Source organism: Neolamprologus brichardi, chromosome 13, assembly GCF_056152115.1.
Source record: "Neolamprologus brichardi isolate AB-2024 chromosome 13, ASM5615211v1, whole genome shotgun sequence".
Taxonomy (NCBI): Eukaryota; Metazoa; Chordata; class Actinopteri; order Cichliformes; family Cichlidae; genus Neolamprologus; species Neolamprologus brichardi.
Window position 1 is genome coordinate 33052584 of NC_142116.1, and position 15149 is coordinate 33067732.

The following is a 15149-nucleotide window of genomic DNA, read 5'->3' on the forward strand; positions in this document are numbered from 1 at the left end:
TGCATGGCTGATGTGAAGTATGATTAGTCCTACATGACTTACACCATCAACAACAGAGGCAATGAAAGCTTTGTTGTTAACAGGTTGGATGGTAAAGTCAAATGTCTAACTCTACACTTGTGTTGGGTAAAGTTCTTCTCACTGCAGCAGATTTATATCTGTGGTTTCACAGGGCGTGATGTGGACCTCAGCGCTGAGGTGCAGTTCTCCTCGGAGACCGGCATCCTGGCTGAAAATATTATCATGCTTCCAAAACATGGTACTTTCAGCTTTTATTTTGAAAGAAACCAAACTTGAAAACCAATCCCCTTATTGACTATGTGCACGTTAGCATATGCTACTTCCAGTGCGGAAACTCCTGTGGGGAGCTTTGTTTCCGGTGTCCTATTCTCGCCTGTTTTACGGTCCAAAACAAGTTAAGCAAATGAATGAATCAAGCGGCGATTTACATTTCTATAGATGTCTCGGGCATTTACCCAATATATCTGTAAATGATGTTCATCGACTTGTCGATATTTTTTCCCCGCGCCTCAGAGCAAAAGAGAAAAGGATTCAAATGTTATATTTCTCAGCTGTCCCTCGTGTGTCGCGGGTGTTATGTTCTAAAAATAACCAGCGATAGGTGAAATCAAGTAGCCAATTTAATTTTTTGACGGTGCAAAACGTTTTGTGGACATCGTGGACATACAGTACTGCACTTCAGAGTCACACTGCTAGCGAACGATGCAGCGATTCTGTACAGGAGAGACGGAGGAGATCGTCTGCAGCGATCAGGACGCAGGACACAATGTGACGTAAAAACATAAGCATGCAAACTGGGGGTTGGGAAGCGCATCTGTAACCAGAAGGTTGCCGGTTCGATCCCCGGGTTCTCTGTCCTGGGCGTTGTGTCCTTGGGCAAGACACTTCACCCTACCGCTTACTGGTGATGGCCAGAGGGGCCGATGGCGTGATATGGCAGCCTCGCTTCTGTCAGTCTGTCCCAGGGCAGCTGTGGCTACAACTGTAGCTGCCTCCACCAGTGTGTGAGAGTGAATGAATAATAGAATTGTAAAGCACTTTGGGTGCCTTGAAAAGCGCTATATGAATACAATCCATTATTAAAAAATCTACGAAACAGCGAGGTGAAAGGTGACCCGCGTTATTAGCGAGGGACCACTGTAATTTTTAAGGTAAGTCACAACATACTCTTCGTAAATACCAGCAATCATTCATTTTTTGTGTGGCTTTTTTCACAGTTTGTTAACATGCTGTGTAGGTGTGTACTTGACTAGCTGATCTCGACATAACAGAAACATCTGGTTTGACTATTCTTCACCTGTAGTTTGAATGCTGAACATTTGCCTGTTTGAATCATGAGACCAGTCACTATACAGAGATGTGCTTCTGAATGTGGACGATGTGTCTTCTGCTGCAGTTCTGCTTGTGTTGAGTGATGTAAACAACTGATTGATCTAAACTCTTTAAACGTCAAAATTGATCATTAGATTTTTTATGACACAACAGTGGTGAGTGTTCCCACCTTCTGCTCTTAACTTAACGCGATCTTTCCGTTTTCGAGTTTTCGACATGATTTTGGAGTATATCTTCGCAGTAGCGATTGACCGCAAAGTAAAGCTACCGGAAATGTACAACCCCACATCCGGTCTCAAACCAGGAAGTTAGCATTTTCTCGTGCACAGGGTTAATTCCTCTTTGTATTTGTTCTTCAGAGGAGTGTCACCTGGACAAACTCAGGGCTATTCTAGGGCCTTTGTTATTATTTGACTCCATAGAAATAAAACTGAATTGAATCAAACAAAAACTCCCAAACAGCTAAAATACTTTGCTTTATTCTCTTTTTTAACAAATACGTTGAAGTCCATCCATAACAACACAGCTGAGATCTCCTTTTTAATCAAGTGTTTACATCCTTTGTACAGATCTGTATACAAAACAATCATTTACGTCCCATAGAAGTCTAGTTACACTTAAGTATACAAGAACTCGTAAATGTAAGAAACATAAAACACATGATCACAGGTGATAACAAAAAAAGAGAAAGAATTCATGTGTTAGTGATGTTTTTGCAGCCCTAACGACTCATGTTGGAGAAACAAACTGAGGTACGTGGAAAGTTCACATACACAAGTCGGCGTGAGCGCACACACAGAGAAAAAAACACAACTGAACCATCTGGTGTGTTTGCTGTTTCTGCTTTCATCATTTCTGCTGCTTTGTCAGGCTGGAGCATCTCAGTGACGTGGTTGAGGTGAAGTATGACGAGTATGGCCTGATTCAGTCCATCGAGACAAAGGGGAAAGAAAGCTGTTGTTAACAAACTCTATGGCGATGTGGCATTTAGCTCTGATTCTACGCTCTGCTGAATCCTTTGAACCTGTTCTGCTGATCAGTAAAGCTCTACGTGCTGCAGCAGGTTGACCTCATCTGTGTTCACAGGTGTGGACCTCAGCGCTGAGGTGCAGGAGAGTTTCATTCAGTTCTCCCTGCAAACCAGCATCCAGCCTGAAAATACTGTCATCTTTCCCAGAAATGGTGCTCTTATCTCAGAGAAGAAGTTTGATGTAAATAACTGCAATCAACAGTGACGTTCTGCACAGATCACTTTTCCATTTTGCTCTCTAGATGAGTCCCAGCTGCCTGACCTTGTGTCCAGGTGATCGTCTCACTGAGGAGCTTTTGTTCTGAAAATCTCACGTCCATGACCTGTTTCCTTTTTCCTTTACTATCTCTGCTCTTTCTTTATTAACAATGCTCATAATATCACACAATTAGATCCATCACTTGCATGCTGTTATCCACCTGCTGTTATAACCAAACAAACAAAAAGGATGAAATGCCTAAAATCCTTTGATTTATTACACTTTGAAACAAATATGAGTGCATCCCTAACAGCACAGCTGAGACCTTTGTTTTAATCAAGCCTTTGTATCTACACACTTGTAAAGATTCATATACAAAAAATAATAGAATTAAATAAATATAAAATACAAGATGACCAAAAAAATGCACCCATGTTGTGAATTTGCATCTAAAAACATGCATGTTTCCCTTTGTACAGGCAGATTTACAGCAGACAAAGCAACACGGTGATAGAACAAAAACAAAATACCCACCAAGTCTGAAGTAGATCAGAGGAACTGTTGACAGACAGACTGACAGATAAACATACAGATGCTTGATTCATTAGTGCGATAAAATCTTCTTCTTTAACAGCATCACTTCATGTGTTTGTGTTCCAGGAATAAAGGTCTGTTTAAACTGGACGTCTCCTCAGCATCACTAGTGGTGTCTGAACAGCAGTTCAGCTTCAGTTTGGTTCAACGCCCTTTTTGACCTGTGAAACAGCAGAAAATGAAACATTTCAACACCCGTTTGTTAGCGTGAGCTATTCTGCTGTTTTTCATCATTTCACAGCTGAAATAAAATCATAGTACATTTACTTCCTGTAGGAGTGATCATGTCCAGCCTGACTGAGAGCATGTATTACTTATGAGGAAAGCCAACTTTGAGATTCCTAATCAGTCAGCTTTGGAAAAAACTGTGTGAACAAAGCTTTCACTCTGAGGATGCTCCATCCTGCACAGATAATAAACCTCTTACATGAAGGGCTTTCAAGTAGTTTTAGACAAATGGGGGTAAAAGAGATGTTAAAAGAGAAACTACATTTTCTGAGAACTGTCTGACGTTCACCTCTCACACAGTGGATACAAGTCTGCCGCTGCAGGAATAATCTTTGTGGTTATGAAACTGTCCATGTGTTTGCAGAAAATGTCACATGTTCAAAGCCATCCCAGCACCTGGGGTTTGTATACGTGCAGCTGTTGGTGGGGAGATCATCTCACTCTTCTATATAAAAAGTCACCAGGCAGCAGATCTTCATCTGTGATCTCCTCCATCATCATTTCTTCACTCTTCAGCAGCTATGGCTTCACTTCGCGCCCTTCTGGGAGTTGTACTGTGCTCCCTCATGGTTTCTGCTTAAGTGGTGCTTGACTGGAGTTTGCTCTAATTTCAAGTGGTTTGCTGTCACAAAGCCAACAGGAAGTCCGGCACAGCCATGGTTGAGCCAACTGAAGATGGGTTTGAAGGTGTCGTCCTCATTTCCTCTGAGTGCGAGAGGACAGACAAAGCAAACACCATGTGGATAGCATTAAAATATTTACACTGATGATTAATGTTATGTCTTTGCACCTGTAGCGATACATGTTGGAAAATGGAGACTTTAGCCACCAAGACTGACGTGCCTGGAAACTTCCCTGTGAGTACGCCCACAAAGACAGGAAGCAGTTTAACCACCACGGTTAATCCTCCATCATCATCAGCCAGTATTTTTCACATCTTTTCTTCTGCTGTTTCCCTTTTTGTCAGTCACGGGGTTTGTGACTGAAATGCGTGTGGTCGATGGGAAGCCTGACGAGTACAGCCTGAATCATTCCATCAACACCGGACGGAGTGAAACCTTTGTTGAAAACAGGTTATATGGTAAAGTTGCATTTAGCTGTGTTCAGTAAACTGTGAAGTTACAGCAGCAGATTTACATCAAGTGGTTTCACAGGACGTAGTCTGGACCTCAGCGCTGAGGTTCAACCAGCTCTGCTTGCAGACGGCATCCTTCCTGAAAATATTCTTCATCTTCCTAAAAGTTCTATATAAAAACAGCCTGAAATACAAACTGCTGTTGTGCACTGATTACCTTACACTTTCCATGTTTCCTTCTACAGAGGAGTGTCTGCTTGAGTGTTTTGTCTGATCTGTTGTTGATCGTCTCACCGACACTGCATGAAGATCTGACACCATCTGTTATGGAAATGTGACTGAGCAACATCGTGAGCAGTTTTTAACAATAAAGATGCAAAAATCTAGAATGTTTTTCTTCATTATTCATTATATGAAATAAACTGAAGAACATCCACAACAACACAATTCACACGAGTATTTCACGATTCTCCACAACTGTGATCACCATTTTCTTTGTGTATTTGTAATAGTTTTAATAATTTCTAGTGTTGGACGGCTAAAAGATGAATAAATAATCATCAGATAGACCCATTATAAAAATAATATTTGCTTCCATCTGATAGAGTTACCCTCAGCTGTAGAAATGTTTAGCTTATTTTAGAGTTTAGAAATGTGTTAACATAGAATGTAGAATTATTGTAGAGACACTGACACTGCCCTCAATGTGATAAAGGCCTGATGGTGTCATGAACTTAGGAGTAGATTGTAGGAGACCCCTCCCCCAGTTGAACTGTGAAAGGTCTCAACATTGGTAACTGGACAACTGTGGTCTGGAAGGGAGATGGGTTTTATGACCTCTAGGGAGTCACCTACACCCACAGTGTTTTAACTGTCACGCACACTCACGTGCACACACATACACACAGGTATGCGTACACAGTCACACACGAGCACTCACATAGACACAGACACAGAGTTTGCAGCACACCGTAGGGGGTTTTATGATGGGGACGCCTCTATAAAGCTGGCTGTAACTAACAAAGGGGTGAAGATTTTGCAGAGGGACACACCGGCCTCGTCTTCCCTTCTAGAAGTGCATGCTTAAATGAAGATGAATAAAGGTTTTGTGAAATAACTACTGAGTCCGGTGCCGTCTCTGGATGCTCGAGGAATAAAAAGAACCGGGGTAAAACTGATTTTGCAACACATCACACACATTTTATCACACAAAGGCACAGTGGCATTTAAATTAAATAGCCATACTCATTTCACTTTTTTTTTCATGAAGTTGATTTCTGCAGCAATTTCAGATTTTGTACCTCTCCATAACTGAGATTTAATATTTAATTGCAGCTAACAAAGTTACAGTGGAAAGCATTTTTTGTCTTACCGAAAACTACATAACTGAGTTAATCCCTGAAGTTGGTCTAAGGCAAGATTCAGATGCAGACTTGAGCAGTTAAAGGTAAGTCTGGTCCTTATTTTTACATTTGGTCTTAAAAATCTCACATATATAAATATGGAGGAGCAGAAGAGTCACAAGCATCAAGTATTTTGTGGTTTCATAATAAATTGTGCAACAAAACAAACATTAGTAAATTTATTTGGAGAATTATGTTTTATCCTTTTATTTTTAGGCCTAAAATGTGTAATTGGATACTATCTGTAATAAATGGGAATTTCTGAAATAAAAAAATGATCCATTTTCAATATAGTTAAGTAAAAAATGTTTAAAAAAAAACAGAAAGAAAGCTTTATTGTTACAAGAAATTAGTAAATTCTGTGATAACATTTTATTAAATTATCACATCAAAGAGAGCTTACAAGCCAAAGGAGATAATATGTGTGCGAAGAAAGCAAGAAGTGCTTTTGGTAGATTGACATCAACACTGCAATAATAATAGTAATAGTAATCTGACATTTGTAATTTGACATTTGTTTTTTCTGTGTCGATATAATCATAAAGGCTACAGACCAGCTTGAAGGGCTTCTGCACACCAGCCCTGCAAGCATGATATTAGCCCATGATCATTCATTTCCATTACTAAAACTGAATTGCCCAGACAAATCTCCAGCCAGCAACCAGCCCCTCCCTTACCATGCCTGTGTTACAGAGTTCAGTATAGAAGAAGTGGTTTTGAAGCAAAAGGTGGAGCGGAAAAGCAAAGAGATAAATATAAAACAAAACTTGAATTAGATGTTGCAAACTTTGTGTTGCAGCTGCTAACATGTTGGCTAATGTAACAAAGAGGAACAAGTCACAATCACAGGTTAGTCATCACTAGTCAGGCTGCTACAGGTAGCACCAGCTGTGGAGAAGTGCAAGAGGTGAAACAGCAGTCAACAGAGTGAGGAATGACAGTGGTAAGGAAATGGATGGAAGGATAACCGTGTCTGCATGTACTATTCAGCTTTAGTATTGCCTTCACAACTGGTGGGCAGTCGATTGACCGTTTCTTGTGTCTCAGAGTTTTGTATTTTGATCTTCGTTTTCTTTGTTGCCCTAGTTTATTCTATAGTCTATTGTCTTAGTTTGGGTTTCTTGTATACTGTTTAGTTTTCTGATTGTTTAGTAGCTGCCCTCTGTGTCTCCTTGTTGTTGGTCTCTGTGTTTCTTGCTTGCTCTGTTTTCTGTTTGGCAATAAAAGCTGCCATTTTTAGTTCAATCCTGTTTCCAGTGACTTTGCGTTTGGGTCCAATTCCGCCCTGCACACAGCTGGATCATGACAACTGATGCAAGACGTTGAATGCAAAGATGCTAAAATCAGTATTAAAGAAACTTTTAGTTCAATTCAATTCAATTTTATTTATATAGTGCCAAATCACAACAAAAGTCGCCTCAAGGCGCTTCATAGATACAGAGAAAAACCCAACAATCATATGACCCCCTATGAGCAGCACTTTGGCCACAGTGGGAAGGAAAAACTCCCTTTTAACAGGAAGAAACCTCCGGCAGAACCAGGCTTAGGGAGGGGCGGCCATCTGCTGCGACGGGGTGAGAGAAGGAAGACAGGATAAAAGACATGCTGTGGAAGAGAGACAGAGATTAATAACAGATATGATTCAATACAGAGAGGTCTATTAACACATAGTGAGTGAGAAAGGTGACTGGAAAGGAAAAACTCAATGCATCATGGGAATCCCCCGGCAGCCTACATCTATTGCAGCATAACTAAGGGAGGATTCAGGGTCACCTGGTCCAGCCCTAACTATATGCTTTAGCAAAAAGGAAAGTTTTAAGCCTAATCTTAAAAGTAGAGATAGTGTCTGTCTCCCGAATCCAAACTGGAAGCTGGTTCCACAGAAGAGGGGCCTGAAAACTGAAGGCTCTCCCTCCCATTCTACTTTTAAATACTCTAGGAACAACAAGTAGGCCTGCAGAGCGGGAGCGAAGTGCTCTAATAAGGTGATATGGTACTACAAGGTCATTAAGATAAGATGGGGCCTGATTATTTAAGACCTTGTATGTGAGGAGCAGGATTTTGAATTCTGGATTTAACAGGAAGCCAATGAAGGGAAGCCAAAACAGGAGAAATATGCTCTCTCTTTCTAGTCCCTGTCAGGACTCTTGCTGCAGCATTTTGGATTAGCTGAAGGCTTTTCAGTGAGTTTTTTGGACATCCTGATAATAATGAATTACAGTCGTCCAGCCTGGAAGTAATAAATGCATGAACTAGTTTTTCAGCGTCACTCTGAGACAGGATATTTCTAATTTTAGAGATGTTGCGCAAATGGAAGAACGCAGTCTTACATATTTGTTTAATATGTGCGTTGAAGGACATATCCTGGTCAAAAATGACTCCAAGGTTCCTCACAGTGTTACTGGAGGCCAAGGTAATGCCATCCAGAGTAAGAATCTGGTTAGATACCATATTTCTAAGCTTTTCAGCGCCGAGTACAATGACCTCAGTTTTATCTGAGTTAAGAAGCAGAAAGTTAGTGGCCATCCAAGTCTTTATGTCTTTAAGACATTCCTGCAGTTTAACTAATTGGTGTGTGTTATCTGGCTTCATGGACAGATAGAGCTGGGTGTCATCTGCATAGCAGTGAAAATGTATGCTATGTCTTCTAATGATGCTGCCTAGGGGAAGCATGTATAATGTAAACAGAATTGGTCCTAGCACTGAACCCTGTGGAACTCCATAATTAACCTCAGTGTGTGAAGAGGACTCTCCATTTACATGCACAAACTGGAGTCTATTAGATAGATATGATACAAACCACTGCAGTGCAATACCTGTAATACCTGCAGCATGTTCTAATCGCTCTAACAGGATATTATGGTCGACAGTATCGAACGCTGCACTAAGGTCAAGAAGGACAAGCACAGAGATGAGTCCACTGTCAGAGGCCATAAGAAGATCATTTGTTACCTTCATTTTTCCATGTTATAAACTTAACATGTAACCTTTATTCATCTGCATCTTCTCAGGCCAAATACAAAGACTTCATATCTAAAACTGATGATCTATTTAAAAGATCTTGAGGAATTGAATGACCTGACTTTTAAGTTGGAACTCAATAGATACCTTGGGTCAAACAGACTTAAAGCCAAAAAGAAGGAGCCTTTTGATGTTTCAAGCACTGGGAGGGATGTATTGTTACCTTATGTCACTGCCCTCTTTGCCTTGGCAGAGGGTAGTGACATAAGAAATAACAGAATTAACCCACACAGGTAGGGCTTTGGGGTGCGGGTGTATCACCAGGGTGCAGGGGAGACATTCCCCCCCCCCCCCCCCCCCCCCGTCCTCTTCTGGCCACCTGTGCCTCAATTTTATCTCACAACTTAGACATCCACATTACTTACACTCTCATAACACACACACACACATATATATATATAGGGCCTTGAGGGTGGGCACCTTAACGGCGTCCAGTAAACGGTCTGTGTATTCAAACCTACCTCTGGCGCCGGTGCCCACCTCTCAATTTTAAATCCATGTAGACATTGAGGGTTCTCGGGAGGGGCCGTGCTAACACCTGCTGCTCTCTGGCAGCAGCACCATGCTCTCCCTTGTTTTAAACACACTTTAGAGCAACACGCAGCAACACTACACTTGAGCGAGAGGAGGAGGGTATGGGGTCTTAACACACCCCCGTTCTCTGCTAGCCATGGGGGCGGGGGGGCTGGGAAGAGATGCTGGCTGTCCGATTGGCCTCCCTGCTGCTGCGGAGCCTGGGGCGGTCTGCTTGCCTCCACCCCGGAGGGAAGGGTAACATCTCTTGGGTCTGGGTGCCGTTTCCCCCTCTGGGGGCGAGGATACCTGGACCCGGGGTATAGAGTATGTTTGGGGAGTGTGATTGTGTGTACATGTCCATTTACGTTTATTCCTACGTTGGGTGAGTGCTGAGTGTTTGTATATGTGTGCATGAGGGTGGGAATGCATGTGTGTGTCTGTGTGTGCCTGTTTGTCTGTGTCTGTATGTCAGGTCGGGTCTTAGACTCCACCTCTCTGGGAACTCCCAGGCCCTCCAAGTGTGGAGGCCTATCTCCCCTCACCACACTCCCTGCCGGTGACTGATGCCCTCAGGGGTCGGTGCATTGTTGGTTCTTGGTGTCCGGGGCTGGGCGCTCAGGTCATGTGCCAGCTCACTCCCGGTGGCTACTTGGTGGGGCCTGGCGCCTGCTGCTCGGTCAGGCCTCTTCCGGGGCGCGGAGGGCCCTCGGGCCTCCGGCCTCTGTGCCTGCGGCTCGGTTCACTCTGGCACAGCTGGCTGCCGGCGGAGCCGGCGGGCACGCCGGTGCAGCCCCCTCTAGTTTCTGCCCGGCGGCTACTGGGTGACCCCTCGTCTGGGGATCCTCAGCCCTTCCCATGAAGGTGGCACGGATGCCCCTCCGGTGGTCCTCCTTGGGCTCTTGCACTCTGGGGCCTCTGGATGTCTGGGGCCTGGATCTCCTCCATGCCTGCTTCATGCCCTGGGGGCGGGGCTATGGCTCTCTACATCCTCTTGCAGACCATTACATGGGGAAACCATTTGAATACAAGCGCGCCGATCCACACAGGTGTGCACACAGGTGTTCGCTGTTTGTAGACTTAAATCACACCTTTCTTGGCTGCTACTTCAAAGCACATTGTGCGCTGTCTGTCCTGCGTGCTGCACAACAACATTCAATATTTAGTATTTACTGCTGTTTACACTTAGCTAGATTAATGCGATGGTGTTGTGTTTAGTATGTTGCTTTGTTTTTTTTGCTTGTTTTCTCTTTTTCTCTCAACAGGTGATCCCGGAGATATTCCCCCCCCCCCCCCCCCCTTTCTCACTGTCCCTCTCCCCTTCTGTTTTTCTTTTCCTTCCTCTTTCTTTCTCCCTTTCCTATCCCTCACTCATGTCTGTCCCGTCTGTAACAACTGAAAAGGTCGATCAAATGGACCAATACGGCAATGCCACGATGATCCATTTGGCAAAATAAATCCATTGGGTATCCTTGTTGGTCTTCAGACAACAATTCTGACGGCTAAAGAACCAAATGGGACAGGCAAAGAAAAAAACAAAAAAAAACAACAAAAAAAACCAAAAACAGAATTAATAGTATCATTTTAATTACCCTGTCTCAATTCTTTTAACTCAGTTTTATAAATCAACTTGTTAATATCTGCACTGATGTGTTTACAGACAGCATTTTAAACACGATTTTCAAGGTCGTAGGTTGCTCTAACAGGGCTCAGTGCTGAGTCTTACAGTTTTTAACATTTTCATAAACTAACATCAGCGGGGCTACATGCTGTGATGTCAGAGTTAGCTGTGTTATTTGATGCTGGCTGGGAGACATGTGAGGAACGTTCAGCTCCAAGAACCTGGTTCTGACCAGCCTCCCTTGCTAGCAAGTAAAAGCTGTTCGTCTTGCTTCATTAACAGGCAGTTTCTAAACCAGCGGGGCCTGTGGAACCGCAGACCCAACACGCACGGTACCTCTAACAGCTGGTCAGGTTGAGTCCACAGGTGGACATTCAGAGGTTCAGTTGATGATGGTGATGATGAATGAAGCCTTTATTTGTCACTTGCAGTTGCCTGCAGGAAAATGGGACCTTCTCCAACCGTACACAACATCACATTGGGGAGACAGGTCAGAACAGGTAGCATAAGAAAAACAATGAAATGTACAACACAATAAGGCATAAAAAAAGAGACTCTGGTCAGGCTGAGCAAAATAAAACAAAACAAAATAAAAACAAACCAACAAACACGAAAACACCAGACATCATCATACAGACTTATAATTTGCACAGATGTTTTTTTGAATCAGAATCCATTATTATTATTAATAATAATAATGGATTGCATTCATATAGCGCTTTTCAAGGCACCCAAAGCGCTTTACAATTCCACTATTCATCCACACACTGGTGGAGGCAGCTACAGTTGTAGCCACAGCTGTCCTGGGGCAGACTGACAGAAGGGGGGGGCAGAGGGAGTGTTCGCCCGGGGCGCCAAACAGGCTAGGATCGCCACTGTCAAGGACCATATAAACAATAAACAACATATAAACAACAAAGAACAGCTTGGTGCTTTTATAACGTGAGTATTAAGGGTTCCTCGTTCTCAAATAAACATTTAAGAAAGACATTTTACTTTGGGAGTATTAAGCTGTATTTATACAGCGATCCAGATCTCTTTTAAGACTATTCTGTTGAAAGTAAATCACACACACAAGATACAAACAATAAAAAGCATTCACTCCAAACAACAGTTAAACACAATCATGTTAATTTCAGCATTCATAGGTTAAATATTAGATGATAAAACGTGTACCGTGCATTGTACCAGAGACTTTCCCTGAGCAAACCTGTATAATCTGTGGAGGCATTTTTAATTTTAAAGTACTGGGAAAAAATACTTTACATTTTTTTCTTTATCAAGTTGTTCACAAAGTGATGGCTTTCTAATGTTGCATTGCATTTTATTGTTGAATAAATTAAGCCATGTTTAAACTCTTGTTCAACAGGAATAAAGTCAGTGATTTGGAAACTGAAAGAACTCATTAATCAGTGACATCATTAATGAGATCAGTGCATGCACCACAGTCATGATAAAGGTGGAGGCTAACACTTGCAGTATCAGGCAGAAATTGAGTTCATTAAAAAGAGTTACAGTAAAATATGAATGTTTATTTTCACAGTATATGTATTTACATATATAATTACAATAATTATAATTCCCAGTGTTGTGGAAGCTAACATTCTTTAATCAAACACAAAGAACAGAAAACCAAGCTTGGTGGAGCCTGCATGACCGCGGGGCAGACGGCAGAGTCTCCCTGAGCTTAGCATCACTCTCACTTAAACACCGTCCACAGGAACAAAAGGCAGCACACAGCTGTTTCACACCTTAAGTGTCATGGTGCCTGTGCCTCGCTGGTCGACCCTCTATTAGGCAATATCTAAGATGGCGCTGGAGTGACGGCAGCCTTTCCAAGTAGCTCTGCAACACCGCACTTTTTCTTAGCTTTAACTTTTTTAGACTAGGCTTTCAAACTTTATTTCACCTTCCTCTAGTTACTGTACTTCTACCTCTTAGATATAGCGATACAAGATGGATAATGCACTTTTTAAAACTTCTGGAACCAGCTCCTTCATCTACTCGAGAGCGGAGCTGCTGGCTCTAAGAACAAAGGGACAGACCGGCATGCGACACAACATCCCGGCTGAGATAAAGAGGAGCTACAGAGGCTGTAAGGCTGGAGCGAGGAAAGCGGATCACCGGAGGCGATTCAAACCATCAATCCCGACAGTGATAATGGGCAACGTGAACTCGCTACCGAATAAAATGGACGAACTGTGTGCTCTGAACAACCACCGACTATACCGTGAGTGCAGTTTGTTTATCTTCACGGAGACGTGGCTAACCGAGCTAACGCCACAGGCTAACGTAGACCTATGCGGTTTCACATCCGTGAGAGCCGATAGGGACACGCAGGCCAGCGGAAAAAGCAGAGGTGGGGGACTCATTGTCTACGTTAACAACAGATACTGCAACCCCGGACACGTCTCCGTTAAAGTTTCGGTATGCCGTCCGGACCTGGAGCTGCTAGCTGTTAGCTTGCGGCCATATTATTTACCTCGGGAGTTCAGTCGTGATCTGTGTGTGTGTTTACATCCCTCCGAAGGCCGACGCAACAGCTGCCTGTGAGAAAATACACACAGTCACAGCAAGACTTCAGACACGAAACCCCGAAGCTTTCATTATTATATCTGGAGACTTTAATCATGCCACACTGGATTCTACTCTGGCTGCTTTTCACCAGTTTGTGAATTGTCCCACAAGGAGCAACAGGACAATTGACCTACTGTATGCTAATGTGAGAGATGCATACAGAGCCACCCCCCTCCCCCCACTAGGGAAGTCAGACCACAACCTGGTTTACCTACAGCCACAATACACACCCCTCGTCCAAAGGCAGCCTGTCACAACACGCTCCATCAGGAGATGGACCCCAGAAAAGGAGGATGCTCTGAGAGACTGTTATGACACCACAGACTGGGACGTGCTTCTGAGCCCACATGGTGAGGACATAGAGGGGGGCCTTGCTTCCCCCCCTTCCTGACACTATGATGGCACCCCCCTCCTCCAATCCCTCTCTCAGCAGCAGGACATCTTCCCCCCCCTCCTTCCAATCATCTCCCAGTGTCACAGTGGATCAGGACAGGAGACAACTGAGGAAGCTTCGCCCCAGAAAGGCAGCAGGCCCGGACAAGGTGTGTCCGAGGATGCTAAAGGCGTGTGCTGCTGAACTTGGGGAGCCGCTACAACGAGTCTTCAATCTCAGTCTGCGACTGGGGAGAGTGCCCGCCCTCTGGAAGACATCCTGCATCGTCCCGGTCCCCAAAAGGAACCGGCCCAATGAGCTGAATGACTTCCGACCGGTGGCACTGACATCACATCTTATGAAGACTCTAGAGCGGCTCTTCCTCAACCTCCTCCGACCACAGGTACAACATGCCCAGGACCCACTACAGTTCGCCTACAAGGCGGGTGTCGGAGTGGAGGATGCCATCCTGTACCTCCTGCATAGAGCCCACTCACACCTGGATGGGGGAAAAGGCACGGTCAGGATCCTGTTTCTTGACTTTTCCAGTGCCTTTAATACCATCCGGCCCTGTCTGCTCCAGGAGAAACTGAACAGGATGGAGGTGGACCCCTGCCTGGTGGCTTGGATCTCCGACTACCTCACCGGCAGGCCACAGTACGTCAGGCTGAAGGACATCATGTCTGACACTGTGGTCAGCAGCACAGGAGCACCACAGGGAACTGTGCTGTCCCCTCTTCTCTTCACCCTGTACACCTCTGACTTCTGCTACAACTCTGAATTATGCCACATTCAGAAGTTTGCAGACGACACAGCCATCATGGGGTGTATCTGGGATGACCAGGAAGAGGAGTACAGAAGTCTGGTGAGGAACTTTGTCGCATGGAGTCACACAAACCACCTGCAACTCACCTCAAAGACTAAGGAACTGGTTGTGGACTTTGGGAGGTCCAGAGCAGGTCCACTGCCGGTTCAGATAGAGGGGGAGGAGGTGGAGGTGGTCAACAAGTACAAGTACCTCGGGCTGTGGGTGGACAACAAACTGGACTGGTCATGCAACACAGAGCACCTGTACAAAAAAGCCCAAAGCCGACTGTACTTCCTCAGGAGGCTGAGGTCTTTTAACATCTGCAGGAAGCTCCTGAGGATGTTTTACCAGTCG

General features: G+C 44.0%; 1 protein-coding gene and 1 pseudogene across 1 annotated transcript in view; both read left to right on the top strand.

The window, feature by feature from the left end:
• The window catches only part of LOC118455873 (NACHT, LRR and PYD domains-containing protein 3-like), a 240091-nt gene that overhangs the window by 76119 nt on the left and 148823 nt on the right, over positions 1-15149 (top strand). The gene's annotated exons all lie outside the window — the stretch shown is intronic.
• Positions 34-13978, top strand: LOC148100098 (uncharacterized; annotated as a pseudogene).